The sequence below is a fragment of the Triticum aestivum genome, chromosome 2A (genome assembly GCF_018294505.1).
Source record: "Triticum aestivum cultivar Chinese Spring chromosome 2A, IWGSC CS RefSeq v2.1, whole genome shotgun sequence".
NCBI lineage: Eukaryota > Viridiplantae > Streptophyta > Magnoliopsida > Poales > Poaceae > Triticum > Triticum aestivum.
The window spans coordinates 295,919,785-295,933,382 of NC_057797.1; positions in this window are offsets into that span (position 1 = coordinate 295,919,785).

The following is a 13,598-nucleotide window of genomic DNA, read 5'->3' on the forward strand; positions in this document are numbered from 1 at the left end:
TTGAGCAGCAGGCACAAGATTTATATGAAGTGTGCCTTCCTCTTGAAGATCCATTTATTCGGACAGACTTTTAAACATCGATACAAGTGAGAAAATCTCATTGTAGTCAACACCTTGAACTTGTCAAGAACATTTTGGCGACAATTCGAGCTTTGTAGATAGTAACACTACTATCAGTGTCTGTCTTCCTCTTGAAGATCCATTTATTCCTAATGACTCACCAATCATTGGGCAAGTCAATCAAAGTCCATACTTTGTTCTCATACATGGATCGCATCTCAGGTTTCATGGTCTCAAACCATTTCGCGGAATCTGGGCTCATCATCACTTCCTCATAGTTTGTAGGTTTGTCATGGTCAAGTAACATGACATCCGGAACAGGATTACCAGATCACTCTGGTGCGGATCTCACTCTGGTTTACCTACGAGGTTCGGTAGTAACTTGATATAAAGTTACATGATCATCATCATTAGCTTCCTCACTAATTGGTGTAGGAGTCACAGGAACAGATTTCTCTGATGAACTATTTTCCAATTCGGGAGAAGGTACAATTACCTTATCAAGTTCTACTTTCCTCCAACTCACTTCTTTCGACAGAAACTCCTTCTCTAGAAAGGATCCATTCTTAGCAACGAATGTCTTGCCTTCGGATTTGTGATAGAAGGTGTACCCAACTGTCTCCTTTGGGTATCCTATGAAGACACATTTCTCCGGTCCAGGTTTGAGCTTATCAGGATGAAACTTTTTCACATAAGTATCGCAACCCCAAACTTTAAGAAACGACAACTTTGGTTTCTTGCCAAACCACAGTTCATATGGCGTCGTCTCAGTGGATTTAGATGGTGCCCTATTTAACGTGAATGCAGTTGTCTCTAATGCATAACCCCAAAACGATAGTGGTAAATCGGTAAGAGACGTCATAGATTGCACCATATCTAATATAGTACGGTTACGATGTTCGGACACACCATTACGCTGTGGTGTTCTAGGTGGCGTGAGTTGCGAAACTATTCCGCATTGTTTCAAATGAAGACCAAACTTGTAACTCAAATATTCTCCTCCACGACTAGATCGTAGAAACTTTATATTCTTGTTACGATGATTTTCCACTTCACTCTGAAATTATTTGAACTTTTCAAATGTTTCAGATTTATGTTTCGTCAAGAAGATATACCCATATCTTACTCAAATCATATGTGAAGGTCAGAAAATAATGATACCTGCCGCGAGCCTCAACACTCATCGGACTGCATACATTAGTATGTATTATTTCCAACAAGTCTGTTGCTTGCTCCATTGTTCCGGAGAACGGAGTCTTAGTCATCTCGCCCATGAGGCATGGTTTGCAAGCATCAACCGATTCATAATCAAATGATTCCAAAAGCCCATCAGCATGGATTTTCTTCATGCGCTTTACACCAATATGACCTAAACGGCAGTTCCACAAATAAGTTGCACTATCATTATTAACTTTGCATCTTTTGGCTTCAATATTATGAATATGTGTATCACTATGATCGAGATTCAATAAACCATTCATCTTGGGTGTATGACCATTTAAGGTTTTATTCATGTAAACAAAACAACAGTTATTCTCTAATTTTAAATGAATAACCGTGTTGCAATAAATATGATCAAATCATATTCATGCTTAACGCAAACACCAAATAACATTTATTTAGGTTCAACACTAATCCCGAAAGTATAGGGAGTGTGCGATAAGGATCATATCAATCTTGGAACCACTTCCAACACACATCGTCACTTCACCCTTAACTAGTCTCTGTTCATTCTGCAACTCCCGTATCAAATACTGAGGGGTTGCTATAAACACTAGTAAAGTACACATCAATAACATGTATATCAAATATGCCTTTGTTCACTTTGCCATCCTTCTTAACAACCAAATACTTGGGGTAGTTCTGCTTCCAGTGACAAGTCCCTTTGCAGCAGAAGCACTTAGTCTCAGGCTTAGTTCTAGACTTGGGCTTCTTCACTTGAGCAGCAACTTGCTTGCCATTCTTCTTGAAGTTCCCTTCTTCCCATTGCCCTTTTATTGAATCTGTGGTCTTGTCAACCAACAACACTTGATGCTTTTCTTGATTTCTACCTTTGTCGATTTCTGCATCATGAAGAGCTTGGGAATCGTTTCCGTTATCCCTTGCATATTATAGTTAATCATCAAGTTCTAGTAACTTGGTGATAGTGACTAGAGAACTTTGTCAATTACTATCTTATCTGGAAGATTAACTCCCACTTGATTCAAGCAATTGCAGTACCCAGACAATCTGAGCACATGCTCACTGGTTGAGCTATTCTCCTTCATCTTTGTAGGCAAAGTACTGTCAGAGGTCTCCTACCTCTCGACATGGGCATGAGTATGAAATACTAATTTCAACTCTTGGAACATCTTATATGCTCCGTGGTGTTCAAAACATTTTGAAGTCCCAGTTCTAAGCCGTAAAGCATGGTGCACTAAGCTATCAAGTAGTCATCATACCAAGCTTTGCCAAACGTTCATAACGTCTGCATATGTTCCTACAATAGGTCCGTCACCTAGCGGTGCATCAAGGACATAATTCTTCTGTGTGGCAATGAGGATAATCCTTAGATCACTGATCCAATTGCGCATCATTGCTACTAACATCTTTCAATTTATTTTTCTCTAGGAACATATCAAAAATAAACGGGGAAGCTATCTGCGAGCTATTGATCTACAACATAGATATGCAAATACTATCAGGACTAAGTTCATGATAAATTTAAGTTCAATTAATCATATTACTTAAGAACTCCCACTTAGATAGACATCCCTCTAGTCATCTAAATGATCACGTGATCCAAATCAACTAAACCATGTCCGATCATCACGTGAGATGGAGTAGTTTTGAATGGTGAACATCATTATGTTGATCATATCTACTATATGATTCACACTCGACCTTTCGGTCTCAGTGTTGCGAGGCCATATCTGCATATGCTAGGCTCGTCAAGTTTAACCTGAGTATTTTGCTTGTGCAACTATTTTGCACCGGTTGTATTTGAACGTAGAGCTTATCACACCCGATCATCACGTGGTGTCTCAGCACGAAGAACTTTCGCAACGGTGCATACTCAGGAAGAACACTTATACCTTGAAATTTAGTGAGAGATCATCTTATAATGCTACCGTCGATCTAAGAAAAATAAGATGCATAAAAGATAAACATCACATGCAATCAATATAAGTGATATGATATGGCCATCATCATCTTGTGCTTGTGATCTCCATCTACGAAGCACCGTCATGATCACCATCGTCACCGGCGCGACACCTTGATCTCCATTGTAGCATCGTTGTCGTCTCGCCAACTATTGCTTCTATGACTATCGCTACCACTTAGTGATAAAGTAAAGCAATTACAGGGCGATTGCATTGCATACAATAAAGCGACAACCATATGGCTCCTGCCAGTTGCCGATAACTTGGTTGCAAAACATGATCATCTCATACAATAAAATTTAGCATCATGCCTTGACCATATCACATCACAACATGCCCTGCAAAAACAAGTTAGACGTCCTCTACTTTGTTGTTGCAAGTTTGACGTGGCTTCTACAGGCTGAACAAGAACTGTTCTTACCTAACCATCAAAACCACAACGATAGTTTGTCAAGTTAGTGTTGTTTTAACCTTCTCAAGGACCAGGCGTAGCCACACTCGGTTCAACTAAAGTTGGAGAAACTGACACCCGCCAGCCACCTGTGTGCAAAGCACATCAGTAGAACCAGTCTCGCGTAAGTGTACGTGTAATGTCGGTCCAGGCCGCTTCATCCAACAATACCGCCGAACCAAAGTGTGACCTGCTGGTAAACAGTATGACTTGTATCGCCCACAACTCACTTGTGTTCTACTCGTGCATATAACATCTACGCAGAAAACCTAGCTCGGATGCCATTGTTGGGGAACGTAGTAATTTCAAAAAAAATTCCTACGCACACATAGGATCATGGTGATGCATAGCAACGAGACGGCAGAGTGTTGTCTACATACCCTCGTAGGCCGAAAGCAGAAGCGTTAGAACAACACGGATGACGTAGTCGTACGTCTTCATGATCCGACCGATCCAAGTACCGAACGTACGACACCTCCGAGTTCAGCACACGTTCAGCTCGATGACGTCCCGCGAACTCCGATCTAGCAGAGCTTCACGGGAGAGTTCCGTCAGCACGACGGTGTGGTGACAGTGATGATGTTGCTACCGACGCAGGGCTTCGCCTAAGCACCATTATGATATGATCGAGGTGAAATATGGTGGAGGGGGGCACCGCACACGGCTAAGAGATCAAGGGATCAATTGTTGTGTCTAGAGGTGCCCCTGCCCCCGTATATAAGGCACCAGGGGGGAGGAGGCGGCCGGCCAGGGGAGGGGGCGCCAGGGAGGAGTCCTACTCCCACCGGGAGTATGACTCCCTCTTTTCCTAGTTGGAGTAGGAGGGCGAAAGGAAGGGAAGGAGAGAGAGAGGAAGGAAAGGGGCGCGCCGCCCCCTCCTTGTCCAATTCGGACTAGAGGGGGAGGGGGTGCGCGGCCTGCCCTAGCCGCCCCTCCTCTTATCCACCGAGGCCCATCTTGGGCCAATAAACTCCAGGGGGGGTTCCGGTAACCCACTAGTACTCCGGTATATGTCTGAAACTCCCCGAAACCATTCCGGTGTTCGAACATAGTCGTCCAATATATCGATCTTTATGTCTTGACCATTTCGAGAGTCCTCGTCATGTCCATGATCATATCCGGGACTCCAAACTACCTTCGGTACATCAAAACACAAAAAATCATAATACAATCCTCACCAAAACTTTAAGCATGTGGACCCTACGGGTTCGAGAACTATGTCGACATGATCGAGACATGTCTCCGGTAAATAACCAATAGCGGGAGCTGGATGCACATATTGGCTCCTACATATTCTACGAAGATCTTTATTGGTCAAACCGCATAACAACATACATTGTTCCCTTTGTCATCAGTATGTTACTTGCCCGAGATTCGATTGTCGGTATCTCAATACCTAGTTCAATCTCGTTACTGGAAAGTCTCTTTACCCGTTCTATAATACACCATCCCGCAACTAACTCATTAGTTACAATGCTTGCAAGGCTTATAGTGATGTGCATTACTGAGTGGGCCTAGAGATACCTCTCCGACAATCAGAGTGACTAATCCTAATCTCGAAATACGCCAACTCAACAAGTACCTTCGGAGAAACCTGTAGAGTACCTTTATAATCACCCAGTTACGTTGTGATCTTTGGTAGCACACAAAGTGTTTCTCCGGTAAACGGGAGTTGCATAATCTCATAGTCATAGGAACATGTATAAGTCAAGAAGAAAGCAATAGCAACATACTAAACGATCAAGTGCCAAGCTAACGGAATGGGTCAAGTTAATCACATCATTCTCCTAATGATGTGATCCCGTTTATCAAATGGCAACTCATGTCCATGGTTAGGAAACATAACCATCTTTGATCAACGAGCTAGTCAAGTAGAGGCATAATAGTGACACTTTGTGTCATGGAATTGTCACGGCAGATGTCCTAGTGAAACTTAGTCATGGAGCCATCGCAACTAGGAAGCTTAAAGGGGTTAATTGGGACAAAGGACATGAGAGGTTTATACTGGTTTGGCCCCTTGCGGTGAAGGTAAAGCCTAGTCCAGTTGTTGTGGTATTGCTAGGTTTCAATGACCAAGGAGCGAAATACGCTAGCTTGGCTCTCGATCTGTTGTTTCTTGCCCTAAGCCGCCACCATGTCGTCCCCTTATATACACGGGTTGACGCCCTGCGGCCTACAGAGTCCCGGTCAGCTCATACAACGTGTCCGGCTTGGTGACGTCTTTTACATGCCTTACTTTACAAGTCTTATCATACATGGCGGTTTATACTCATGGGCCTTAAGCCGCCTCTAGGCTTCGGCCTACTACAAACCTTATCATAAACCGTCACCTTGTGTACTCTTCGGGATTCCTTTAGTTAACCCGCCATTGCAATTGACCCGGCCCCTCCTGGGCGGGTCATTCTTGGTAGTCATATCCCCAACATTAGGCCCCAAGTTGATTTGAACTTTGTTCTTGTCAATCTCCAACACTTAGACGAAATCTTTCTTCCACTATTTTATAAATGCTCTAGAACCTGCCATGACATCATCTTCAAAAAATTAGGAAACCCGCCACGACATCATCTGTAATGGATCCTTATCTTAAATGGTTTCCGAGAATCGAGGCGTCCATTTAGCTGGATAATCATTACTTTTAGCCTTCCTTGATTTTTGCGCCTGCCTGTTCACCTGTCTCCTTATAAATAGGCAATGCTGGTCCTTCCTCTTTCTTCTTCTTCCTTCTATCACACCCTCTCTGCCGCTCGAGCTCCGCCGCCGTAGCGCTCACCGCCATCCTCAACTTTGGCCGTTGCATCACCCTGAGCTTGTCCAGAGAACGATGATGACCCTCCGCAGCAGATTTGCATCCGTAAGTTCTTATGTTTTTGCACCTTTAGATCCGCATTAGGGTTTGCAAGTTCGTCGGTGTTCTTTGCTATTCATCATGGATTCTTGATAGTTTCTCCACCGCATCCTCGTTCTATCCAAAAGAAATATGGAACTCCTGCGTTAGTTGTTTTGCATCCATTTCGGATACTAGTGGATCTTCTTTTCTTGCACAAGGGCCTCCTAGACTGGTGAACTCCTCTGCACTAGTTTTTTAGGTCTAGATTTATTTTTCTTTTCTGAACCATCTTGATCCCAAACAATAGCAACAGCTTGTGAAAACTTGTTTATCTCAATACTTAGTCAATTCTGTCCCTGGCAACTTTTGAATATCTTTAACCATGGCGGCTTATCATGCCGGCTCATTTTTTTCCTTCATATATCATTAGCCCTTACTTAAGACGCCATTATTCATCTGTACTATAATCATTAACCTGTAACTCCACCAATTAATTTGAACTGGCAAATTGCTTTCTTTTCAGCTTGTCCTTTTTCGTCATGCCGTCAAAAGCGCCAACAGTCTGCAACTGGGTCCCTTCCACAGTTACTGAGGACACTTTGAAAGATTTTGTCACCATCGGATATTTGCCGGAGAAGAATATTATGTCCTATCGTTCTCCCGACCCAGCCGAAGAACGGCCTCAGCCAAAAGACAGTGAAGTCATCATTTTTACTGATCACATGAATCGGGGTTTTTCACCACCCAGCTCAAATTTCTTCAGAGACGTTCTGCATTTTTTCAAGCTTCATCCACAAGATCTTGGACCCAACTCCATATCCAACATTTGCAATTTTCAAGTTCTCTTTGAGGTTTATCTTCAAGAAAAACCGACCGTTGAACTCTTCAGAGAGTATTTCTATCTGAACCGCCAGAATGAATGCACCAACGGCCCTAGCTTGGAACTTGGTGGAATTTCGATTCACCACCGACGGGGCGCTGTCTTTCCCTTAGTAGTCTTACCAAGCCATCCCAAGGATTGGAACCAAACTTGGTTTTACTGCAAAGACACGTCGCGAGCTAACGAAAAACCACTACCGGGTTATCGCGTGGAGCGTCTTGACTCTAAGTTTGTGCTCCCTGACAAGCCGACTGCTGCTGAGCGTAAGAAGCTTATCCCCTCCATCAAAAGGATTCAAGTCTTATTGGGAAATGGCCTAACCGGAGTTGATCTGATCCTTGTTGGATCGCATGGCGGGTCAATCCTCTGAACCGCCGATCCAACTTGATGTATAAATATGGCGGAGGCACAGATGACCCTCTGCGTCATAGATCTGTACAACTAACTAAAGAGGTCATTGTTGAAATGTCAACAACCCTCGTAAATAGTAAATACGAGGACTGCAGTAAAGTTGGATTGAATCCTTTCTGCAAGCTTAACCCCGCACCAGAGGTAAGTCCCCTTGACTCCCTTTTTTCTTCAGTAGTTAAGTACTTGCATGACCTTTAACCTGTTATTGCCCACAGGCCAAGTCTGACTTTTGGAAGGCAAAATACGATCATGAAACATTGTTATAGCCGCCAAGAAGACGACCCGAAAGTCCAAGAAGAAAAGAACCGCCTCTGATATGTTCAAGCTAGATGATGTTTCTGAGTCGGAGGTAGCCCTTGACTATCTTGGCCTGCTTTTTAACAATCTTATTGACACCGACTATTGCCAGGACGACACGGGGGCCAGCCAGGCAATAGAAGAAGAGGTAAATATTTCCTCCGACTCAGCCCCTTTGCCAAGATAGAAACCTCGACTGGTAACCCGGAAAGTAAGGTTGTCACACACTTTGGCTTATTTGGATCCTCATTTTCTTTTGAAAAAGCAGCAACATGAGAGCCGCCGTCAGGCCCGGACCAATGACGACAATGAACTACCCTCCGGCTTACCAAAAACACTTCAAAAACGCCAGAATGAGGTTTCTTTCACCTTTGTTTCTTGCTTTTATCAATGAATCTATTTCCTTACTCTCTTAACTTTATTTTACTTTTGCAGGAGGTTTCTCGCTCTTCTGGCGATTCTTCACAAACTCAATTCCCGGCTTTCAAGACTACCCCTGGGTAAGGAAAATCATCTTTGTTTTGCATCTTTAAGTCTACATCATTATACTAACTCATGGAATCCTTCTTAGGGGTCAAGCAAAGTCCAAGAAAGCCAAGGTGGCTAAGCCGGCGAAAGACCCGAAAGACCATGCTGCTGAACCGGCAATACCAACTCCTCTTGAACAATCCGAAGCACCAGAAGACCCTGATGTCCATGTTCAATCAGACCCTCCAAAGCCGTCAGTTGACGAGACCATTCTCAATCCGTCTACCGCTGAGCCATCTAGCTCAGCTAACCCGCCAACGACTTCTGACAATGATGTCTTAATTACTGGTAGTAGATTCGTTGAGCCGGGCAACCCAACTGTACTAGCCCGGCACTCTGCCAAGCAAGAGGCTTTAGAAAGGTAGAAGGTGCGGTTTGAAGTCTCTCACTACACTCACCTGAATGTTAGTGATGTGATGTCTGGATACCTCAGTCATGTGCATTCCAGCCATGACTCAGAAATGAAATGGTCAAGCAACTGCAACTGAAATATGAGGTACGTTCTCCGGCTTTCACTAGCTTACATATGCTCTGCCAGCCCCCAAGTCTCCGGATTATGATGAACCTGAATGATCCATAGATTTGTGATATAGGTTGATGTTCTATCTTAGATTTTCCTTAAGTCCAGCATAAATTTCACCTGTAGTACCCAAGGGCCGGCTCAATTTATCATGAATGAGCCGGTACTTGACTTCATAACTGTCTTGAATCAGTCCAAACAAATAGTGTGATCCAGCTCAACATGAAAAAACTTTCTTACTATCATGCATTAGCCCCCAAGTGCCAAGCGTTGTTACTTGTAAAACACTTGGGACATTAAGCATAGAAGAGCCATTTTGCATTTAAAAAATTGCTTTGGCAGATGTTAGCCCCCAAGTGCCGAGTGGTGTTGTGTTCCAAAGCACTTGGCACTTTAATCATTATAACCTTTATTGAAATAAATTCTAACATACCTGTGCATGTTTGTAGACCGCCCTAACTGAATTGGTTCTCAATTAACTGATGCAAAGACCCGGCTGGCGGATCAAGAGGCGGAGATAAAGAACGCTGACTCCAAACTCCTGTTGAGCCTCTCTGAAGCTGAAAAACTGAAGAAAAGCTTTGATGCGGAGAAGAAATCCTAGGCCGATGAGAAAACCTTGCTGATACAGTGTGCTGAGACAGCGGAGGCGGCTCTCAAGGAGGTTACCACGGAGCTCACCGACTTAAAAAACCGTGTGTCTCAGATGGTCTCCGCAATCTTTGGTGAGTCATTTGCATTAGTTACTTACACTCTATTTTTGCCAGGAATATAAGCCACCTGCTTAACCTTTTTTTTAATACTCATAGGTCCACGGAGCAACAATCTGAGTCAAAACAGCGTGACAAAACTCAAGGCGGTTTATACCTTGGTGGAGCAACTGTATACAGGGGCTCAACGGGCGCTTGCTATTATCTCCCCAGCCAACAAAGGACCCAACCTCTTGAGTGGCGTTTTGAAGAAGCTATCTATTTTACCCGCCAGATTCCAAGAAGTCAAGTGGTCTTGTGGAAGAGCCGGAGCCCTAACTGCTCTAAGCCGCTCCAAAGCCTGGGTGCCGGAACTAGACCCGGCTGACGTAGCCAAGGGCTATCCCCCTTTGAAGGAAGACGGGACTTTGTTTGATCAAGATGACTTTGTTGCTTGTCTGAGGGGAGTTCATCCTCATGCTACCATCCTTGGCGAAGAAACTAACATTGATAAATATCAGCCGGGTTTTGATGTTGATAATAAGAAGATGACGACTCCCTCATATAAAGTGACAGATCTTATCCCGTCGGTTCGCCAACACACCTTTGCCCTGGAAATTGACCCGGCTGGTCTAATTGACGATGAAGCTGAGTTCATTGCTCTGGATGGCTTTTATTGGAACAAGCCCAGCTTTCAACCAGTGGAGGGAGGTGAACCGGCTAGGGAGGAGTCATAACCGTTCGAATAATCCAGCCAAGTCTTAATGAACCGGCCTTAGCTTGACATCTGCTTAGGAGAGAAAACAATTTTAACCTTTTGGGCTCTCAATGCATTGTAATAGGTTACCTTGAAAACTGCATGGTTTGCCTATGCCGTCATGCATATTATGTTGCGTATGACTGGTTTACCCGTCATGTCAATATATGCATTATATCCTTTACCACATCTGCAGTGTTTAAATCTGTTCTTGTATGCAAAAGATGAAAAAATTGTCCTGGCGGTTTATCGCTGGATGGGTCAAAACACCCGATACATAACATGAAATTATCATAGTGGAATAAACAGGGCCGGATGTAAAGATAAACAAAGCTGAAAAAGCCTTTGATTAACGAAAAAAGCACCGATAAGTCTATTTATGAATGACAATGTCATACATGTGTTCTTTGATTCTGAACTGCCGGCTTGTATGACCGGGACAGTAAGGGTGTTAACCCAATCGTTTTATAAGTCAATACTCCATATGCTTGATTACTGTTATACATTGGCAACTCATTGTCAAAGGACTAAGCCGGTTTAAATTGAAACCAACCTTATAGTTAGATTCGAGACAACAAAAAACCAATAAAACAAAAGAGTATCTTTCAAATAATGTAAATTAAGCATTAAGAAAAAATTTGGAGGCTTCTGATTTGAATACGATCAGTAAACCAGACCAAAGGGGTTAAGCTAGGATTCAGATACGATCATGTAGCCCCCAGTGGCTTTGGCGTTGCGCCGATCAAGAGGGTACTGACAACTATGTTCTCTTTTGTTCGAATACGACCTATGTTTGAATATGAAGCCCCCAAATGACCTTGAGAGGTTTTTAATGACCTTGATTCGAATACGATCCAAGTTAGACTCAAAAGGGGTTAAGCTATGATTCAGATACGATCAAGAAGCCCCCTAGTGAGTTTGGCTTTGCATCGATCAAGAGGGTTACGACAGTTATGTTCTCTTTGGTTCGAATATGACCTATGTTTGAACAGGAAGCCCCCTGGTGACCATGAGGTTTAATGGCTATATTCGAATACGATCATGAGCCGGACCAAAAACGGTTAAGCTAGAATCGAATACTATCAGCCCCCAATTGGTCGTTTGAATAATTAGAATAATAAAGATATAAGATCAAACAAGGACAGAGGTCCTGCTTTATTACTTATCATACAACTCAAACTATGTACATTATGAGAGCCGGTGGCTCAAGTGTAGTAAGGCCGAAGATGAGCAACATTCCATGGTCGGCGGGTCTCCTCCTCTAACTTACATGAGTCTTCGTGCTCTCGAACATCGATAAGGTAATATGACCCGTTGTTTAAGTTCTTGCAGGCCACAAAGGGTCCTTCCCAAGGTGGGGATAGCTTGTGTGCATCCGACTGATCCTGGATGAGCCGGAGCACCAGGTCACCTTCTTGAAAGGTTCTGGACTTAACCCGGCGGCTGTGATAATGGCGCAGGTCCTACTGGTAAATTGTTGATCGGGTTGCTGCCAAGTCTCGCTCCTCATATAGTAAGTCAAGCACATCCTGCCGGGCTTGCTTGTTATCAGCTTCAACGTAAGCAGCCACGCGGGGCGAGTCATGACACACGTCACTGGGCAGAACTGCCTCCGCTCCATAAACCATAAAGAAAGGCGTATACCTCGTAGACCTGTTAGGAGTAGTATTGATGCTCCATATCACAGAGGGTAATTATTCCACCCAACAACCCGGTGTCCGTTGTAAAGGAATCATAAGCTGGGGTTTTTTAGACCTTTTAGGATTTCCTGATTGGCTCTTTAAGCTTGACCATTAGATTGGGGGTGAGCTACTGATGAAACAACAAGCCGAATATGCTCCCGTTGACAGAACTCTTCCATATCTCCTTGGGACAGGTTGGTGCCGTTGTCAGTGATAATTCTATGTGGAAAGCCAAAACAAAAGATCACCTTTTTCATGAATTGAACCGCCATGGCTGCATCACACTTACTAACCGGCTCTACCTGAACCCATTTTCTAAATTTGTCAACTGCCACCAAAAGGTGCGTCTTCTTATCTTTAGACCTTTTGAAAGGTCCAACCATGTCCAGCCCCCAGACTGCAAATGGCCAAGTGATTGGAATCATCCATAATTCTTGAGCCGGCATGTGCGCTCGTCGTGCAAATTTTTGACACCCATCGCACCTACTGACCAGATCCTCCGCATCAGCGTGAGCCGCTAGCCAGTAAAAACCATGACGAAAAGATTTGGCCACAAGAGACTTTGAACCAGCATGATGGCCACAATCTCTGTCATGGATCTCACGAAGAATTTCTTGACCTTCTTCAGGAGAGACACAATGTTGAAACGCTCTAGTGACACTGCGATGATACAACTCACCATTGGAAATTGTCATTGACTTAGACCGCCGGGTTATCTGTCGAGCCAAGGTATCATCCTCCGGCAACTCATCCCGGGTCATGTAAGCCAAATATGGCACTGTCCAATCTAGAATGACATGAAGAGCCGCCACCAATTGTGCTTCTGGGTCTGGAATAGCCAAGTCCTCTTATGTGGGCAACTTGACAGAAGGGTTAGGCAGAACATCTAAAAAGGTGTTAGGCGGCACCGGCTTACGCTGAGATCCCAACCGGCTTAAAGCATCAGCCGCTTCATTCTTTCTACGGTCAATGTGCTCCACCTGATAACCCTTGAAGTGTCCAGCAATAGCGTCAACCTCACGGCGATAAGCCACCATGGGAGGGTCCTCGGAATCCCACTTTCCTGATACTTGCTGAGCCACCAGATCTGAGTCGCCGAGGCACCGTACACGGCTTAAACTCATCTCTCTAGCCATTCGAAGCACATGGAGTAGGTCCTCATACTTAGCTCATTGTTAGTACAAGGAAACATCAATCGCAACACATAACAAAACTTGTCACCTCGAGGAGAAGATAAAACAACTCCAGCCCCCGAGCCTTCCAATTGTCTGGACCCATCAAAATGAATCATCCAATATGTGTTGTCTGGCTTCTCTTCAGGTATCTGCAACTCCATCCAATTGTTAATGAAGT